The sequence below is a fragment of the Lynx rufus genome, unplaced genomic scaffold (assembly GCF_022079265.1).
Source record: "Lynx rufus isolate CCGP_SWC_20201006 ecotype Redwood Valley unplaced genomic scaffold, mLynRuf1.p SCAF_9, whole genome shotgun sequence".
In the NCBI taxonomy this organism is placed as follows: Eukaryota; Metazoa; Chordata; class Mammalia; order Carnivora; family Felidae; genus Lynx; species Lynx rufus.
In genome coordinates, this window is record NW_025814897.1 from 66,513,440 (window position 1) to 66,519,201 (window position 5,762).

Sequence of the window (5,762 nt, forward strand, 5' to 3'; positions counted from 1 at the left end):
GCATGGTCAGGCTTGCCGTGGCACCTCACATACTGAAGCCCCAGCAGAGAAATAACTCCCAGCTGCCTCCCACTGGTGACGTCTCAAGTGATAGGGTCACAGCAGGGACCCCCAGCCCCACCTGCTAAACTCAGCTGCCCCTAGGAAATGTGGATGTTGAGAGAGGATGCCAAACACTGGTGGACTCTAGGTGACAGGTGGGCTTGTGTCAGTGTGCACATAAAGTGCCTGTGACACTAGGGTGGGTACATGTGCAAGTGTACATGGTGAACGTGCATGCCCTTGTCTGTTGTCTGTGTGTCAGGATGTGTTTGCATGTATGTGTGTGTGTGAGTGCCCCCAGCCCCCCAGGGTCTTGCAGTAACCCCCTGCAAGTACAGCCCCCGAAGCCCACATCTCCCATGGCACTTCAGCCCTCTGCCTCCCTCTTGCCTCTCCTTGGGCCATCCCGCATCCAGTGTCCCTGTCCTGGGCTCCTGTGCCCTGCACACACTTCTGTCGCTGCACACATCACTGTGGGGCATTTGTGTCATGCCGCATTAGTTTCCTGTTGCTGTTCTAACACATTACTACAGATTTAGTGGCTTAAAACAACAGATTTATTGCTCTCTGGGCTCGGATCTAGTTTGTGGCAACATGGTTAAATGCACCAAGAAGGTTGGAATCATTGGTAAATATGGGACCTGTTATGGTGCCTCCCTCAGGAAAATGGTGAAGAAAATAAGAAATAAGTCAGCATACCAAGGACACTTGCTCCTTCTGTGGCAAAACCAAGACGAAGAGGTGAGCTGTGGGGATCTGGCCTCGTGGTTCCTGCATGAAAATGGTAGCCAGTGGTGCCCGGCCCTACAACACCACTTCTCCTGTTACAGTAAAGTCAGCCATCAGAAGACTGAAGGAGTTGGCAGGCCAGTAGAAGCTCTACCATTTGAAACATAGCTAGCCTATAATAAATGGGTTAATTTCTGTAACAAAACAGATACATTATCTTACAGTTCTGAAGGTCTGAAGTCCAAATGGGTCTCAAGGTGTCAGCAGGCCTGCATTCCTTCTGGAGGCTTCAGGGGACAATGTTTCCTTGCCTCCTCCAGCTTCCAAAGGCTGCCCACATTCCTTGGCCCATGGCCCCTTCCATCTTCAAAGCCTGCAATGATTGGCCGTGTTTCTCATGTTGCATCTCTCTGCCACTCACTTCTGCCTCCTCCTTCAACTTATAAGCACCCTTGTGATGACACTGGACCCATCCAAGATGACCTTGAGGTCAGCTGATGAGCAGCCTTAATTTCATTTGCAACCTTAATTGTCCTTTGCCATGTCACGTAGCATGTTCACAAATCCTGGGGATTTGGATGCACACGTCTTCGGGCATGGGGGGCTTTATTCTGTACACCACAGATGGTCTGTCTCTTTTGGTTGTGAGCTCTTTGGGCCTGTGCTGTATCTTACTCATCCAGAGACTTCTTGAGACTGAAAGAGTGCCCATGCCCAGGCTGTACTAGGTGTTTATTACATATTTGAGTAAATCTGATTCAATCAATGCTATGTTGAGAATCCATTTGTCCTGGGTACTTTTATCCAGGTACACAGCTTTCATCCCCATTTTATAGGTGAGGAAAATAAGGCTCAGAGAAGTTAGGCCAAAAAAGCTACTATGTGACAGAGCCAGAAGCTTCAGTATATACTGCCCTCAGGTAGAAAACGCTGACACCTTTGTTCCTTTGGGTCTAGAGATCCAAAAGAGAAGTACCTGGACCTTGGGTGGTGGCCATGAAAATGCACCTCTCAGATTTCAGACTAGCCCCCACGGCTGTGCTCCGATAGCCATCACAGTTTTTACGCTGAGGCCCACAGGCTGCTGTCAGCCAGTGACTAAGGTGGGTTTCTTCTAGGGAGATACAAGATTTCCCTGGTGGGCAGTTTTGGCACACAGGGCTCCCCACTGGCCTTGCTATTTTTAGATCTGAACTGCAGCCCAAGACTCTTCCACCCCACCTTCCATCCTCTTGTCTCTTGTTCACAGGGGTCAAACCTACATCACTGATGTCCCTCTCACCACCCCCACCCCACCCTGCTCCCTGACCAGTGTCCTGCTCACCTACTCTCATACCTGTTCACTCTGTAAGTCTTTTGCATGCAGAGTCCTGTCTTAGTGGAAGGACCAGAACTAACATAAGCGGTCTGAGGAAACAGTGGCAAGATGGGGATCTGGGACTGTCACAGCGGATGGGGAGGAGGATGCTGTCCTGGTTGATGGGGGCCCCAGATAGTCCCTAAAGCAAGGTAGCAGCTCAAATATTTCACTGGGAATATTTCACTGGGAATTTTCCAGTTTCCTGGAGAAGAATGTTGAGGTAGGTGTGATAATCCAGGCATTCGAAAAATAAGGGGGTTGGGAACAATGCCCTCAAAAAGTTGGCTGGTTACTGTGAACTCATGCTGATGTTCTGCAGAGGGATGAAGAGGGACTATGGGCCACTGACAAGCAGTTAACAGGGAGGTGTGAGAGCCGGCAGGCCTCCACGGTAGCTTACAAAGAAGCCCTTATCTCTGGCAGTGGAGAACAGATATAGCTGAGAGGCAGGCTGGAGATAAGAGTTGCACAGATAAGTCTGATTGCTCAGCCAAGGTAGTTATGTGAAGGTCAGGCCCTGGTGGGGAAAAACTGGAACCCTGAAACATGAGCTAAAGACATCAGGATGGATGCCCCTGAAGATGTTGGTGCTGCAGCCTTCCTGACCCTTGATGCTTGCAGAGATGGCCATCCCTCCTCCTAAGAGCTCCCATCTCTGCTGTGCTGAAAGATGCCACAGAGGCCTCACCCTTGCTGGGCAACAGGTACCCTCTCAGGTGCTGCCCCCACTTCCTCTCCTGGTAGCCTAGGACAGTAATTAGGGTTGAATTCCAGACTAATCCAGCTGGGGACACACTGGGCCCGATAATGGAGGAAAGAGACGCTACATGAAAGAATGGTAACTATCACGGACACTGGCAGGAGCCAGGGGAATGCTCCTGGGATTGCATTTTGGGAATGCTTAAGGGGGCTGGGTGTGAGACTGGAAAAGCAAGCATTCAGGGATTTGGGGGCACTCTATTGAGACACAGATTTAATACCCTAGATGGGCCACTAGAGGATGGGGAAGATTCTGCTGGGGTGGCTCTTAGAAGCCTGGAAAAAGCAGTGGCCAACACTCAGTGAAATGGAAATACCCGAGTTTTCCTGGCAGATGGTAAAGAAGAAATTAAAGAAGCTGGCAAAAGTGGGTGTGCTGGAATGGATACATTGTGTAAGGCCAGTAATGACAGAGGGGCAGGAAAGGGGGCTCAACCCATAGAAAGTTGCGGAGAAAGCTAACAGAGCATGGTGTCCCTAGGGGCAAACCAGGCAGCCAATAAGGCTCTGCTTAATACCTGCAATTTAAATATTAAAAAAAAAATTTTTTTTAACGTTTATTTATTTTTGAGACAGAGAGAGACAAAGCATGAATGGGGGAGGGTCAGAGAGAGGGAGACACAGAATCTGAAACAGGCTCCAGGCTCTGAGCTGTCAGCACAGAGCCCGACGCGGGGCTCGAACTCACGGACCGCGAGATCATGACCTGAGCCGAAGTCAGCCGCTCAACTGACTGAGCCGCCCAGGCGCCCCAATACCTGCAATTTAAAAAGCAGACAGGAATGGAGGTGCAGGAGGCAGGCGCAAGGGAAATTCTTGGTCTCTTGCTCTGTCCCCAGACCTGAACCAATTTGCAGATATGGGACCCACTGACTGAAGAGGAGGCCAGTGTCTAGTAAGAAGGACTCCGCAAAACAGCAACAAGTATGTATAGTGATGGTTCCTGTTTTTCCCCAAAGGTGGGAAATGTATTTGGGTGACTGTTCACAAAAGAAAGGGGACTAGCAGACACAGAGGTTTAGTTGACATTAACATCTGGAGACTCAAAGTGTCATCGTGGGCCCTTTTTTAGAAGGAGGCCTGTGGAGGTCAGGTAGAAAGTGGAGTTGTGGCTAAGGTCTGGTTTGCTGGGTCCACGAAGCTGCCCAGAAGGCCCTTATACCCGACTGCTTAGTTAGAACTTACATGCTCTGACCTGAAGGGATCCCCACCTCAGGTCACTGGCTTACTGGGTGGGAGAAATCTCAGTAGAGAAGGCCAAGTACAAATTTTTGAAATTGCCATTTCCCTGCTCCTTTGCCTTGCCCAAGATAGAAAATAAAAAAACTCACCTCATACCAGGGGATGTGACAGAAGTTAATGCCACCATTAACAATTTAAAGGATGAAGGGGTCATGGTCCCTTACCATTTCTCCATTTAATTTGCCCATCTGACCTCTGCATGAATCGGCTGGATCTTGGAGCAAGACTAGACAGATTGCCTCAGGTATAACCAAGTAGGAGCCCTGCTGTGTGTCAGACATGGAATCATAGCTAGAGCAGATTAATAAAGCCATAGGTATGTGGTTTGCAGTCACTTGGTCAATGTGTTCTTTTCCATTCCAATTAGAAAAGATCAGAAACAGTTCCTATTCACATGGGGTGGGCAACAATATTCATTTACAGTTTTGCCTCAGGGTTGTGTAAACTGCCTTTCCCTCTGTCTTAATCCTAAGAGGTCAGGACCATGTGCACATCCCACAGAATGTCACACCGATCCATTACATCGATGACCTGGTGCTGATTAGGCAGGATGAGTAAGAGGTGTTCCTAAGCTGGAGGCCATGGTTAAGTCACATGCACTTCCAAGTACAGCATATAAAACCTATGAAGACCTAAGGACCTGCCACTTTAGTGAACTTTTTAAGCCGTTCAGTGGTCAGTAAAAGGAAGCAAAAGTAAAGAATAAATTGTTGCATATTGTATCTCTTGCCATGGTGAAGAGAGCACAGTGCCTGGCAACCGTCTTTGGGTTAGAGGCAACATATTATTCTGGGTGACGTGTAAAGCTGCCAGCTATGGGGAGTGGGGTCCCATGACAGGAAAATGCTCTGAAAAAGGTCCGGGCATGGTAGCCTGGAAGCTGGAGGTGTTGGAAATGTCAGCAGTGGGAAGAGGAAAGATATAATAGCATGGAGCTTATGGCAAGCCCAGTGGGAGAATCCCAAAATAGGCCTCTGGGATGCCACAGCAGGGCCACGTTATCAGTGACTGTGGATTATGCACATTTTGAGAAGCAGTTTATGGCATGTTACTAGGCTCTGGTAGAGACAGAACATTTGACCAAGTTACACCAAGAGGGACATCTGAAACTGCCCATTATGACTTGGGTTCTGTTGGATACATCAGGTCATAAAAATGGATGGGCCTGACAGCATCTATAAGGTGGAAATACTACTTCTGGGACTGAGCCTGAGTGAGTCCAAGCCCAATGGGTAAACTGCATGAGGACAGAGCATTAATAATTTTTTGTATTGATTACATGTTGAAATATTTTTGATACACTGGGTTAAATAAAATATCTTGAAAATAAGATGAAATGTTATTAAAATTAATTCCATCTATTTCTTTTTACTTTAAAAAAGATACATTATAGGGGTGCCTGGGTGGCTTGGCTGGTTAAACATCCAACTTCAGCTCAGGTCAGGATCTCTTGGCTCAAGGGTTTGAGCCCTGAGTGATGCTCTGTGCTGTTGGTGCAGAGCCTGCTTCAGATCCTCTGTCTCCCCCTTTCTCTGCCCCTCCTCTCAAAAATGAAATAATATTAAGAAACATACATTATATGGCTCCCAATATGTACCTATTTTACAGTGCTGCTCTAAGCTCTAGCTCT

The 5,762-nt window shown here is 48.1% G+C and overlaps 1 pseudogene; it reads left to right on the forward strand.

The window, feature by feature from the left end:
* Window positions 1-636: 636 nt before the first annotated feature.
* LOC124504574 (60S ribosomal protein L37a-like) lies at window positions 637-916 on the forward strand (annotated as a pseudogene).
* The last annotated feature ends 4,846 nt before the right edge of the window (window positions 917-5,762 follow it).